Source organism: Polypterus senegalus, chromosome 4, assembly GCF_016835505.1.
Source record: "Polypterus senegalus isolate Bchr_013 chromosome 4, ASM1683550v1, whole genome shotgun sequence".
Taxonomy (NCBI): domain Eukaryota; kingdom Metazoa; phylum Chordata; class Cladistia; order Polypteriformes; family Polypteridae; genus Polypterus; species Polypterus senegalus.
This window is the reverse complement of record NC_053157.1, coordinates 237,068,586-237,083,971: the sequence shown is the minus strand read 5'-3', so window position 1 is coordinate 237,083,971 and position 15,386 is coordinate 237,068,586. Positions and strand designations below refer to the sequence as shown.

At 41.5% G+C, this 15,386-nt stretch overlaps 1 protein-coding gene across 1 annotated transcript in view; it reads right to left on the bottom strand.

Annotated features, from left to right (window-relative positions):
• The window catches only part of LOC120528287 (zinc finger protein 664-like), a 34,965-nt gene extending 28,199 nt beyond the window's left edge, over window positions 1-6,766 (bottom strand). The window contains exon 1 of the mRNA XM_039752427.1: window positions 6,688-6,766. The gene's annotated coding sequence lies outside the window, so the exon portion shown is untranslated. The remainder of the gene's footprint in view (window positions 1-6,687) is intronic.
• Window positions 6,767-15,386: the final 8,620 nt, after the last annotated feature.

Sequence of the window (15,386 nt, the reverse complement as noted above, 5' to 3'; positions counted from 1 at the left end):
CAAACAGTTTCATCCCAAGAACTTTAAATGCACTCAATCAATTGCTCCTTGTAGAACTGTTTGGACTTATAAGTACAATCACCGCACTGTAAACTTGCACTACAGTTATAATATCGAACAACCTGAGCCACTTTATAAAGCGCGTATTTACATATGATGACGATATCATTTTTAAGGTGAAATGCAGCAAAATATGTTTGTTAAATTATACACATAAAACTTTAACTTCATTTAAATAATCTATATTCTTCACTGGGAGTGTCGTGAGGGATAGAATAATTAAACATGTACTACGAAGATATTTCAATGTTCTTTAAACGTTTTGAAGAATCGGCGCTAAGCTTACAGATGGCTTAACTTCTATTACAGAGCTGATTGTGTGGCGATCGGTTACTTGGGGAAAGAAAAGCAAGAACTGCAGTGACGGCTACGCCAATATATATTGAATATAAAACAGAAAGAGAAAATAACAACACAGCTAAAAACGCAGCGGCAAATTTCGGCAAAAGTTAAATGCTTGTGTCCTGAGCACGAGGCTGCTATGCAGTGTCTACAACGGACGTGGCCATCCACCGTGATAAGCTTCCTTACTGACGGGCGGGCGAAGGAGCCACCGATTCTTCCTCTGCCCAGTGCCACCACAAGCCTAGAGCCGCCCGATTGTACTGCTGCAATAAATTATTTCATCGAAGTGAAACACATGTTTAATAACGTGCTTTAGCTCCTATCATCATGAAAATGACATCACGTATACATCTCAGTATTTTAGTTATTCAGAGAGCTGTAATATCACGAATGTCATGGACTCTGTGTCCAGTTGGAGGAAGAGAGCCGGTTTAAGAAGCAAGTAGTGATTCACACACACAGAGCACATACGAGTAGAAGATCAAATACAAAACAAAGCATTTAACGTGCTACTTTAATTACAATGTGATTTGAGAAACTGGTTATTTAAATGATTTTAAGATGAAGTTTATGATGTTCTACTTTAATGACAAAATATTAAGAGGTTAAAGTGGAAATGTCGAGATTGAAGTTGACTTTTCGTGTTTTTTCCCCACCGTGTGCCTTTTTTCTCTGTACCCTAATAATCTTTCAAATGACACTCAGACAGTGGGCTTACAACTCTTCTTTTCACAGCGACTTTGATATGTGACTTCTTTTTTATTTCCGGCACTGTGCGATTTTGTGAATGTGAGCTTTCAAGTTTCTCCAACACGCTATGTCACTTGATGAACTTCCTTTTGTTGATTATCCAACGGTTTATTTGAACAAATAGGATGTTTTTCCTTTGCCTCCACTTGGTATTCGCTGAAATTCTTATATTTTCCCCGTGCTTTTCCCATTGTCTCTTCACAGAAGGCTGAGCTTAAGGGCGATTTATATTGATTTGCATATTCAAAGAGGCATAATTCTGGGAGGATTTGGGGCGTTACATAAAGCGCGTGCACGAGCGTTAGTTTTCACGTTGATCGGGATTTATGTAGCGGAAGGACGTGGAAGTTGGAGTACGCACAGATTCCTGCATCTGGATTTTTCTGTGCGTAAGCACATTTCGGCTTTTGTGCTTACGCCATGTTATAGTGCGAGTTCTACGCACGGCGTTATACAGGAGGCCCCGGGTCTCCTAACTGCGAGGCAGCAGCGCTACCCACTGCGCCACCGTGCCACTCTACCCAGATCTATTTTTTAAAAAATAGGAGGAACTGAATTTCTATGAAAATGCGACTTTGAGATTAGTAAAATTCCTGTTAAATTATCTAGTTTCCACAGACGGATCCTTTCTTTCTGGAAAATGATTTTTACACACAACTTTTCTCCCCACATGTCTACCCAATGGAACAACAGAGTGATAACAGTTGTGGCGAGTGCCTGGGGGTGGTACCCAGCCGGGACGCCCAAGAGGACCAGAGGAGGGTTTGCCTCTCCTCCAGACCATGATGGGGTGGCCGCCCTGGATGCTTTGTGGTCGCCACCAGGGGGCACCCCAGTGCCTTGGGAGACCCTGGACCTCAGCACTTCCGCCACACCCGGAAGTGCTGGGGGAAGAGGATCAGGGACACCCGGACTGCTTCCGGGTGCACAGCCGGCACTTCCGCCACACTGGGGAGTGCCAGTGGAAGATTGCCGGGAAGCACCTGGGTGACATCAGGGTGACTATGAAAGGGGCCGCCTCCCTTCATTCAGAGACTTGAGTCGGGTGGAAGAAGAGAAGGTCTTGGAGGACAGGAGGAGGCCTGAAGGAGACAAGGCAGTGTGAGGGAAGTGGGTTGTGTGCACTTATTGACTTTGTAAATATTGGTGTGGTGGTGACTTACAACATGTCTGCCTGTCTCTGTCCGGGGCTTAGTCCACACAGTTAATGGAAAGTCACTATTTAATAGAAACTGGTTTGAGACGGAAATCTTGTTTGCAACTGAATTGTTGGACTCGGAAGGTAATCTGCTAGATTAAAAATGTCCTTTATAAAGAAATTTAAATGAGGTTGTACTCAAAACGAATACAGGCAGGTCTGTCCGGCAATCCCATTGGCATTAAGGCAGTTCATCTACAACGTCCCGTTATATTCAGAAGTCAAGCCGACGTTGCCAAGCGTAAAAATTGGTAGTTGTAATCTAAATGACAGTAAATGTAATAATAGGGATATTAGAGCACGTTTTCAATCCATTCTTTGCCATGATTTTAACTAAGGAAAGCATTTGCAAGTTTTTAATGGGGATCAGTCAATTATGGAAAAGGCTTCTTCTAAATTTGTTAAGTGGCCTGTTTCCCCAAAAATTAAAGAAACACATTTCAAGATAATTAATAATACTTACCCGGTGGCAGAATTGTTTTTTTTTAAATTGAAGATTTAAATTTGAGGTGGACCGGTGCTCTTTTTGTGACTCGGCTTGTGAAACATTACAACGCTTGTTCTTTTCATGGCCTGTTTCGGCAGATTTTTTGGTTAGAAATACACAGTTGGTTATCACGCAAGGGTCAATGACATCCGACAGTTTGACTTTTCTCATATTGTGTTCTACGTGGATAACTTGTCTCTGACATGATTAGCTTTGTCATTCTCTTAGGTCTGCGGTGGGCTGCGGTGGGCTGTTTCCTGCCTTGCGCCCTGTGTTGGCTGGGATTGGCTCCAGCAAGATGTGGTATAGCGGGTCCACGGCTCACTGAGCAAAGGCCATTTTTAAATCACCGCACCCGAGATGGCTTCGTGAGGGGGGGCGAAGTGTATATACACATACAGTAATCCCTCGCTATATCGCGCTTCGACTTTCGCAGCTTCACTCTATCGCGGATTTTAAATGTAAGCACATCTAAATATATATCACAGATTGTTCGCTGGTTCGCGGATTTCTGCAGACAATGGGTCTTTTAATTTATGCTACACGCTTCCTCAGTTTGTTTGCCCTGTTGATTTCATACAAGGGACGCTATTGGCAGATGGCTTAGAAGCTACCCAATCAGAGCACGTATTACATATTAACTAAAACTCCTCAATGCTATAAGATATGCATCCCGTGCGGAGCTCGATTGTTTGCTTGTCTCTGCCTCTCTCTCACCCTCTTTGACATTCTCTGCGCCGGAGGGGCTGTTTGCACAGAGGCTGTTTGCTTAAAAGATACTGACGCTCCTCTAAAAAACATGCTGCTTTATTGCGGTGCTCGGCATATTTAAAAGCACAAAAGCACACGTATTGATTTTTTGATTGTTGCTTTAATCTCGCTCTCTCTCTCTGACGTTCTCTGCGCCTGACGGAGGAGATGTGAGCCGAGGGGCTGTTTGCTTAGAAGATACTGACGCTCCTCTAAAAAATGCCGCGGCAAACTTAAAATCACACGTATTGATTTTTTGATTGTTTGCTTTTCTTTGCAAGTGCGCTCTCTCTCTCTCTCCCTCTGAAATTCTCTGCTCCTAAAGAGAAAAAGATCTATTTGCATTCTTTTAATTGTGAGAAAGAACTGTCATCTCTGTCTTGTCATGGAGGACAGTTTAAACTTTTGACTAAAGGGTGTTATTTCATGTCTAGAGGGCTCTAATAATGTTAACAGTGTGGGAGAGTTTCTAAGGGCTTAAAATATATAAAAATAACTACACAAACATATGGTTTCTACTTGGATTTTTGTCTATCGCGGGGTTCTGGAGCATAAACCCCGCGATCAAGGAGGGATTACTGTATATATATATATATATATATATACACTCACCTAAAGGATTATTAGGAACACCTGCTCAATTTCTCATTAATGTAATTATCTAATCAACCAATCACATGGCAGTTGCTTCAATGCATTTAGGGGTGTGGTCCTGGTCAAGACAATCTCCTGAACTCCAAACTGAATGTCAGAATGGCAAAGAAAGGTGAATTAAGCAATTTGGAGCGTGGCATGGTTGTTGGTGCCAGACGGGCCGGTCTGAGTATTTCACAATCTGCTCAGTTACTGGGATTTTCACGCACAACCATTTCTAGGGTTTACAAAGAATGGTGTGAAAAGGGAAAAACATCCAGGATGCGGCAGTCCTGTGGGCGAAAATGCCTTGTTGATGCTAGAGGTCAGAGGAGAATGAATGGGCCGACTGATTCAAGCTGATAGAAGAGCAACTTTGACTGAGATAACCACTCGTTACAACCGAGGTATGCAGCAAAGCATTTGTGAAGCCACAACACGCATCACCTTGAGGCGGATGGGCTACAACAGCAGAAGACCCCACCGGGTACCACTCATCTCCACTACAAATAGGAAAAAGAGGCTACAATTTGCACGAGCTCACCAAAATTGGACAGTTGAAGACTGGAAAAATGTGGCCTGGTCTGATGAGTCTCGATTTCTGTTGAGACATGCAAATGGTCGAGTCAGAACTTGGCATAAACAGAATGAGAACATGGATCCATCATGCCTTGTTACCACTGTGCAGGCTGGTGGTGGTGGTGTAATGGTGTGGGGGATGTTTTCTTGGCACACTTTGGGCCCCTTAGTGCCAATTGGACATCGTTTAAATGCCATGGACTACCTGAGCATTGTTTCTGACCATGTCCATCCCTTCATGACCACCATGTACCCATCCTCTGATGGCTACTTCCAGCAGGATAAGGCACCATGTCACAAAGCTCGAATCATTTCAAATTGGTTTCTTGAACATGACAATGAGTTCACTGTACTAAAATGGCCCCCACAGTCACCAGATCTCAACCCAATAGAGCATCTTTGGGATGTGGTGGAACGGGAGCTTCGTGCCCTGGATGTGCATCCCACAAATCTCCATCAACTGCAAGATGCTATCCTATCAATATGGGCCAACATTTCTAAAGAATGCTTTCAGCACCTTGTTGAATCAATGCCACGTAGAATGAAGGAAGTTCTGAAGGTGAAAGGGCGTCAAACACCGTATTAGTGTGGTGCTCCTAATAATCTTTTAGGTGAGTGTGTATATATATATATATATATATATATATATATATAATATGGAATTTTTCAGCAGCGATCGAGCGCTAATCCCATACATTACATACATACATATTATCGACGACAGAACGGCAAACTTCCGGCAGAACTTCCTCACCATGATCATCGCGACTATACCTTCGCCAGAATAAACAAGTCGGCACGTGTATTTATCAACTGCACTCACTGGAAAATGCAAGTGGGGGTGGGTAATCCGATGCGTATCTCCCTTGTATGCTCCGATATCTCACTCGGTTCCCTCTTCGTCATTGTTGTGTGTGCGTTACGTGGAATTGCATCACCATTGATTACGGACAAATCTATTACGTAATTGCATCGGTTTTGACGGATTATCGTATTGTAATCAATACCGAACATGTATGCAAAACCTGAAGAAATTTCTCTTCGGCAAAAGCGGATTTACAATCAGTTTACAAGGTTTGACCCAGACATACAAACAGACAGAGGAGTCGAGTGAAATTAAAATCATTTAAAAACTGCTTTTTCTTTCATAGGAAGCTAAGTGCGGGTTTCGGGAGGTGTTATGTGTGCGTGAACCAGCGCCACCCGGTGGACAGGAGAGCGCGTGCACGGTTAACTCATTGTTTAAAGTGGCACGGGACACGTGACACGGGCAGGGGTGACCAGATCCCTTGTCAGCTGATAACTAGAGGAACGCATACAAGCCTGTAGGGAAATTAGGAAGAAGGGGAGAGAGGACAAGCTGAGTCAGGGACAAGACGTCCAGAGTTGCTTGTGGCCGCACGAACCCGTCAGGGGCAGAATGTGCAGGAAGTGCAGGGCACAGTTGGAACGATAAATGGGTAGATGCAATTGTCCCATTAATTTTTTTACTTTTTTTTGCTTGAGATATTTATTGTGCGTTTTTAGTATGTTTTAAAAGCTACTGTTTTTTCACCTTTTTTGCTACATTCACACGTTGGACCTGTTTTTAGCTGTTTATTGAACAATAAATTGTCCTTTTAGTTTTATCAGAGAGTACCACTGTGTCCCCACTGGCCTCGGTCCCTCTATCAAGGACCTGGGGGTCTGCCAGTTTTATCTGTTAAGGACCCAAGGACCTGACAGTCTTATTTATTAGATTGGATATTTTAAGTCACCACACCCCTGAGTAGTTGCTGTCTGTTCTAATCCAGTCACAGTCACCTCTCATGTCCACCTACTAAGAACACCATGACAGTCACGGTCAGAATTTCTACTTTCTTTCCCATTTAATCCTATGACTTACTCATTCCAGCGCTCCCAGATGGCTGCTGCTCTTCTCCTTCACTGTCTTTCTCTTCCAGTCCACATATCTCAGATTTTGCTTGCTGTGTCGCCTGTTGCCCCACATTTTGTAAACTGGATTGAGCTCCTTCGTAACGGTCTTGCTTGAAGGCATTGCCAGTTTCATGGTTAGGCAGTTCAAGGGTAACTGGGAACTCCTCAGAATCCTCATCTTTAACCTCATTGGCCCCCATTCCGACTCCTCTTTAACAACTCAAATGCTTCCCTCACAGTCCTCCAGCTTCACACACAGTGGCTCAAGTGCACCCCACTCACAGCCCTCTTCTTTAACGCATGCCTCCATGTCATCCTCTGCTCCGTGGAAAACTCTTATCTTCCCCCAAAAGCATTTACTCTTCTACTCTGAGATTCCCTTCTCACATGGACGGACCTAAACTGGAGGCCATTAGACCCCCACTCCGTGGCCATGTGACCTGGGAAGGAGGCTCCCCTGTGGAAAAAAGAAAAAAAATATGAGATAGGTGATGAAAAACACTGAGCGATTTCAGGTTTAAGTTACAGTTTTTTATCACTTTGTTTGCATGAGAGATTTGAAATGCCGGGAAACCCGAACCTCAGAAGCTCTTGGTAGATGTGGAGCAAAAACCAACTCGATTAGGACACCAAGTCCAGATGACCGAGACATGGGAAAGGCGCTATATGAATGAAATGTACTTTAATTATTATTAAGGACAAGAACCTGGAAAAAGTGAAGAAAGTTTAATGCAAAATTCAGTCTTTTTTATCACTTTGAACCACCGCATACGGGCAGGACAGGTCTACTCAAGGCCGGTGCTCACACCGTGGCAAAAGATCCAAAGGCCACCATCTCAGCCACGTGACAAATTGATAGGCCACACCTCAACTGCAGCGAAAGCAACAGAAAGACACGTCAAAGAAAACACAACCAGGTATTGAGTCGCGTATGGCCTGTAGGGGGAATGACAGCACTCCAGACCCCTGGCACGTCTTCACACTCACACACATGGCTCTGGGTTCAAATCCAGTGCTTTCATTTACAACAACGCACAACTTTACAGGTCTGGTAGGGTCATCAGTCACTCTTTCTGTGCTCCGTCCGCTTCCCTCTGCTTGTCCAAATCAAGTGTTGTCCACCTCCTCCCATGACTCCAAGCTCCCTGGACCAAGCAGAGGGCTCTTATTTAACACCCGACCTGCAAGTATTTCTGGTCAAGTTAAATCAAGTCAGCTGTATTTATTGACAATAGCACATTTAACACAGCTACACGTTTGTAGCACTGCCACATATGGGGTGTACTGAAATGTTTTGCCTGTATGTGTTGTATTGTATCTCGTCTGTCTCCGGTGTGTTTATCGTCACTGCCGGTGACTTCCACTCACATTGAGGTGGACGAGCCTTTCGCAGTTCAGGATCGGGAGTTGTGAGGCAGTGATTGACGGCATTGTCTTCATGGGCGGGATCGGGAAGGCCGCCAAAAAAAAAATAAAAACACTGTCCTGGTTGGACAGCCAATGAAGGGTCGGGGTTTTGAAATTGAAATCAGTATGAAAGAAGTGATGGAAGAAGAAAAAAAAGGAATAGTTGCTTTACGTTGCAAGGGATAAAGGACGGACACCATCGATGCTGAGGGAAAAAAGTTGAACACAGGGACAACCGTAGTGTGGTGGCCACCTGCACGCTTTTTCAATCTTTATTCCTTAGAGATATGTGCGTTTCTTTTTTTTTTTTTTTTGTTTACTTTCGTGATAGCACCGTCATCCACCTACCCTCGACTCACCTCAATTGGATAGCCCTCGTCACACGATGCTCCTTTCTTCATGGACAAGAACCCTTTGGACTACTACACTAAAATGAAATTCTATCTATATAGTGCCTTTCCTATCTAACTATCAATTATATAGTGCCTTTTCTATTTCTCTCTCTCTCTTGCCTACTACACTAAAATGAAATTCTATCTATATAATGTCTTTTCCATCTGTTATATAGTGCATTTTCTATCTCTCTCTATATAGTGTATATATCCTGCCTACTACACTAAAATTAAATTCTATCTATATAGTGCCTTTCCTATCTATCTATTATATAGTACCTTTCCTATCTATCTCTCCTGCTTACTACACTAAAATTAAATTCTATCTATATAGTGCCTTTCCTATCTATCTATTATATAGTGCCTTTCCTATCTATCTATCCTGCCTTCTACACTAAAATGAATTTCTATCTATATAGTACCTTTCCTATCTATCTCTCCTGCCTACTACACTAAAATGAATTTCTATCTATATAGTGCCTTTCCTATCTATCTATTATATAGTACATTTTCTATCTCTTTATCTATCCTGCCTAATATATTAAAATTAATTTCTATCTAAGTGTTATACAGCACCCTTCATAACTATCCATATATGTGTTATATAGCGCCTTTCATATTTATCTATCTATGTGGGAAGCTCTACTTAATTCAAAGAGTTGTGGCACTCTGAAACAAACTACCAAGTCAAAGAGTTGGAGCAGAAACCTTGAAAACTTTAAAGAAGGATCTGGAGGAGGTGTTGGGACCGCTTGGCTATTAGCTAAACAATCGAGTGACAAATGGACTGAACGTCTTATGCTCTAAATCAGAACCAGACATCTGCAAGACAGAGAGACTTCACTGTATTGAGCTGCTCGTTGTTTCTGTCAAGTTAAAATTATTTTCTACATGGGAGAATCAGAATATTAATTAAATCAGTATTTATTTTAATTAATGTAATGTGTTTGTTTTGTAACCTACTTCTAGCTTTCTATTATTATTTTTATTGTTATTATTATTAGAACCCCTTGTTCTGTATGCTGAAGAGGTGTCATATCTTGTGTCTCAAGAAAACTGAACATATTAACGTGGCTCATACCGTCACTGCTACTTGTAGCTTTTAACAAACGTTTTACAAAAAATACACCATTGAAATTAGTCTTAAAGCAGATACGGAGCGCTCCAATATGGCATATTTCTGGATTTGAGTTCACAACAGCTATTTACAATGACTAGCAAAAATAAGATGGGCGCCCCAGAATGACTCCTCCATAAGAGACGATAAACACACAGTTCTGAAGGTTCCCAATTGTAAACGACGTCTCTAAATCTCAAAGTATGATAAACGGTTCATTTGGTGTAAATCTTGCATGATGGAATGCCCCACTTCTGTTAACTGCATTCTCAAAAATACGATTCAGTCAGACCTCTTTTTTTTAAACCGTTAACAGATTAACATGAATTTCGTGAATGCTCACTGCTGTCCTTAGTACCCGATGGCAGAACAAATTTCTCAGTCTGTAACTCGCAATTTAAATAAACAATTAAATAAAATGTTCTTCTGCTGCTTGAGATGGATAAGTGAACAGACAAGTGAACAAGCCCCGCCGTTTCCTCCGATTCGGCTTTTATATTGACGGCCATTTGAATTAACATAAACTACAATTCCCATGAGCCTCTGCGCAGCCGTCCAAACCCTACTTAAAGCACAGAGCGCACAATTACAACGCAGGGACTCGGCGCAGCCGGTTGTGTTCATCATAACTTAACATTAAACAGGATCTGCTTAGCATTTGGTTTGATACATGAACGTCAGACGGAATTCTGGATGATTCAGAGTTTTATTTATTTATTTTAACTGTACCAAGGGAGCTCAGCACAGATACCTCAGCGCAAGTGTTATTCTGAAATGAACAAGAGCAATATATTTTTCTAAGCATCACATATTTATTCATATTTAGCACATGACATTTAAGCAGGATTCCAGTTAACAAATACTTTTGTTGGTTTTGATACATTTTTAGGGTGCAAATTTTGTTCCAACCAAGAAAGTTATTAAGTTCGTTTGTCTTGAGTAGTGTGTAGGGATCACTTACATACCTTACCAGTCAAAAGTTTGAATACAACAGAAATTATGTTTTTGATAGTAGTTTATTTATTTAAATAAGCTACCCTTAAGTTGATTTTAAAATATAGTGTTTCTAACGGCTCCTACTACTTTACTTTAAATAACTTTCCTATTCACACGTGACTGCAAAGCCCCATTCTCAGCAGCCATTCCTCCAGTGTCCTAATGGCCAACTCCCTCAGCTTATCCAGAATAAGTGGATTGGTTATTAGAGAAACCTTTCTAAACTGCATTAGCAAACCACTCGAACCTGCTTAGTCTTTTCACTCGGGCTACAAGGTCCTGGCATTCCTAACGGTCATTTCTGGGTTCGGAAATGTTCTCGACAAAAGTGTCAGTTTTTACAGAATTGAAGGCCACTCCGTTGTGACAGAAAGTGAGAAAAACTGATGATGTCACACTGTCATGAGGGCAAATTGGATGTGACCAGAAGAGAAGAAGAAGAGGAGGAAGGTCAAGATGAAGAAGAAGAGAACAACACAAGAGTGTGTATAAGGTAAGAAAAAAAAAGAATAAACACATTAAAAAAGAGAAAATAAAAAAGCAAATAAGCAAACAAACAAATAAATAAAATAAACGAGTGAACAAATAAATAAATAAATAAATATACAAATGAGCAAATAAGAAAGTAATGACCAAATAAATAAATAAACAAACAAATAAATAAATAAATAAATGAGCATATAAATAAATAAGCAAATATCCATCCATCCATTTTCTAACCCGCTGAATCCAAATACAGGGTCACGGGGGTCTGCTGGAGCCAATCCCAGCCAACACAGGGCACAAGGCAGGAACCAATCCTGGGCAGGGTGCCAACCCACCGCAGGACACACACAAACACACCCACACACCAAGCACACACCAGGGCCAATTTAGAATCGCCAATCCACCTAACCTGCATGTCCTTGGATTGTGGGAGGAAACCCACGCAGACACGGGGAGAACATGCAAACTCCACGCAGGGAGGACCCGGGAAGCGAACCCGGGTCTCCTAACTGCGAGGCAGCAGCGCTACCACTGCGCCACCGTGCCGCCCAATAAGCAATATAAGCAATAAGCAAATAAAGAAGGAAATTATCAAATAAATAAATAAATAACGAGCAAATAAACAAATCAATAAATAAATAAATAAATAGACGAGCATATAAATAATTAAGCAATTGAGCAAAGACATAAATAAATAAGCAATCAATAAATAAATAGGCAAACGAACAAATAAATAAGGAAATGAACAAATAAATAACGAGCAAATGCATAAACAATAAATAAATGAGCATATAAATAAATAAGCAAATAAAGAAGGAAATTATCAAATAAATAAATAACGAGCAAATAAACAAACAAATAAATATGCAAATTAACAAATAAGCAATTGAGCAAATAAATAAATGAAATAAATAAACGAATAAATAAATAGATGAGCAAATAAATGAATACATAAATAAATGCCTTATGAGGTTGGCGTCTGCCTTAAGTACCCACCAAATCCCAGTATAAATGAATGTTGTTCTTCAAGTTTCAAAGACTTAACCACCACTGAAAATGTCCAATTTAAAACAGCAAACATTCAAATGGGAACAAGAAGACAAACATTAAACAAAGGATGACTAGTAAAGCCTACTGTGGTCAGCATCCTGGAGTCGTCGTCTTCCCTCTATTTGCGGACGGCATTGGGGTTTGACGTGGACTTGACACAGAAGCGGTAGGTCCAGCTGGGCTCATCCCTGGGTGACCCCTGGGTGAACATTTGAGGCAAGGCCAGTGGTGTGTGGGCACAGGTATCAGGATGATGCAGTCTGGGCATGTGGAGGTCTAAAAGACCTGCGTGGTGCGGAGGAGCGTCAGAGGAACATGGTGGCAGGTTCAGCAGAGAAAAAAACAAACTACCAGTCCTTTTCAGCGTTCGGTAGAGTTTTGAATTGAATTCCTCCATCTCCAGCCCCCAGTGCTCATAAGTGTTACTTCAAAATGAATGCACTTTATGTTGAATATACATTATTGTGATTAGAAGATCAATTACCTACTATGCAAATATACAAGCTCAAAATTAAAAAGAAAGGAAAAAATTGCCAGGATGAACTTTTTAAGGGCATTGCTTAAGGGCCGACCACAGAACGATTTCTTTTGGTAGTAATGGGGATTCAAACCAGCAACCATCCAGATACCTATATCATTAGCCTCAGAGCCACCACCGCACATTTTTCATGATTCCCATACCAAATGCATATAAGAGAGATGTATGAATTGCATTTGTTATTCCAACAGATGGTGCATCACACACATTAAAACTGCTTTAACAAATCCAATACCAAATGGCATATAACAGAGACCTGTGCATTTCATGGTGCACTGTAAATGTTAATGCTTAGGTCAATGTCAATTACTTAGATTTCATCTCATCGTAGATGGATTGCACAATTAGTAATTGCATTGAAGATCACCAAATAGTTCAAGAAAAGAATTTCATGCCAATGCCTGGTTACCCTGTTCAAGTTGTGGGTGGCACATCCTGTTGGTTTGCACTGCACTGTGAATTTGATCGTACTTTACATCCACATTTTCTCATCATCACACTAACCTTTTTCAGCTTTTTCCTTTTGTTGTAAGTTTTAACCACAGCACAGTAATGTCATTTGCTCATTCTGTGCTCTGGTGTTTGTATCGCTGTGGTGTGTGTGAAGGACCTCCGTTTCACCTTCCAGCCAAGGACAACAGACCTGCAAGGAGGTCTTATACAACGTTTAAGCCATCAACTGACAAAAAACTCACATTAAATAACATAGACTTTCTCTACTGCATTGTGGTCAACATGGTAAAATAACCAAATATGCTTGCTGCATTAAACCAAACAATAATTTTATTCATAACATAAGCAAAATAGAGGATCAATATATGGAAGTTTGTACAGACAGAGGACAGTAATAAACAACACAAAACATGTTAGCTTAGTTTCTCTCCTTTAGGAAAAGGAATTCTGATCCGACACTTAATGTGGTCACTGAGGGATTAGTTCTTTAGCTAGCATATCACATTTCTAGTACCTGCACTCTGCTTTGCTCACTCCTGGTTTATGCCGGGTTACCCCTCACTCAGGTCCTCAGTGTGTGTGAGAGACGCGACTCTGAACTTTCCCACTCAATTTAGGGAAAGAAGCTTCTAACTGTCATGAATGGATCTCTCAGAAGGGGTTATCACTGTTCAGTTCCAGTGTTTACCACATACCCAGAAGTCATGAGCTGGCTTTATCCTAACTACTAAATTATAATTAGAAATTCCTAGAATCTAAGTTGGGGTACTTATGGTTTGGGTCGTGTCGACTCCAATGTTCTTTTTTCTCCCCATGGAGTCGTCTTTCTCCAACACCATGAAAGGAGGTTAAGCGCACTTTGACTTCTTTTGTTCAGAAGCTCTTGTCCTTTTTCTCTTTGGTGGAATCCATTAAGTTGATGTTTCAAACACCACAGCCCTCATTTTCAGGCATTAAATGTACATCTGCTGGGTAGTTGCTGCTCAGTCGGCTCCCTTCTTCATCAAGATGGATGTGTGGCTTTGTGTCTGGTCCATTTCTTGCTCACGCACCTGACTTTAAGGTCTGGACTGGTGGTACCCTCATCTAACTCTGGCACTGATGGCCTTTCACTCGCTACAGTCTAGCATAGCTCACTATTTAGGAAAAAAGGGATCACTCTGGCCTTTGTTAAGACTTGGTGTCCTGCCATGGAGCAGAGTTATGGCCAGGCTGAGGTCACTGATCCTACAGACCTGCTGCTTGCAGTGGGCTCTAAAGGTGGGAGTGGACATGTTGCAATGGGTTTCCCGAGTACAGATAAGCCTGGTCTTTTGGTTAACAACTGCTGCAAAGATTTGTCACTCCATGAAGGTTGCTAATCATTGGGTGATGGCATTTTGTTCCTTAAAAAGGAGACATCTCTGGCTGTAAGTCTGCTTGTGATTGATCAGTCTGAGCAGATGAGACCTGGAAACTACAATTCAATGAGATTCTATGGTGAGAGCTGACACTGGAGATGAAGTTACGAGGGTCTGGCAAGCTGCTTCTTAAGTGACAGAATTTGTGTGCCAAACCATGAAAAAAAAAAAACAAAATGGCCGAGGAAGTCTGTCCTGTATTATTCACGATTTAATATCAGAGCACTGGTGCAAAGATCAGCTCCTGTATGGCAGTACATTGTTCAGAGTCTGAAGTAGCTGCTTGTCCTTCAAACTGCTTGCCGCTTTCACAACACCACTATGGTTTCTCTGAGGGGTTAACGTCTCCCAACGGCTTATCATCAAACAGGAGTGAACTGCACTCTTTGGTCTTGACGTGATGCTGTACTGCTGTCAGATTTACAGTAATGGCTTAGTGTAGCCACTGTGTGATTCCTAACAAAACTTCCTATTGTAATTCATGTGGGGTTAAACAGATTGGTAGGATGTCAAGATGGGCCTGGAAGTTCTTGTTTCATTAGTTCTATGGACCCCCAAGTTTGTTGGTTTGTCCCACACCTGGCATACCTTCAACTGTATTTTTTGGTACTTTATTTTTTCATGTCTTCACATTCCAGTGGGAACTCTTCTGTGCTCCAAGGAAAGCTGATGCAGGAGAGTCACTTGCCATATTCAGAACAGCTATGGGGTTTACCACCAGTATGAATTTGTTCATGGCTACGAATGCCACTGTTGCCTAAGAATCGTTTACCACGTTCAGGATAAAAATAAGATTTCCTCATAGTAAAAAAAAGAAAAGAAAAGAAA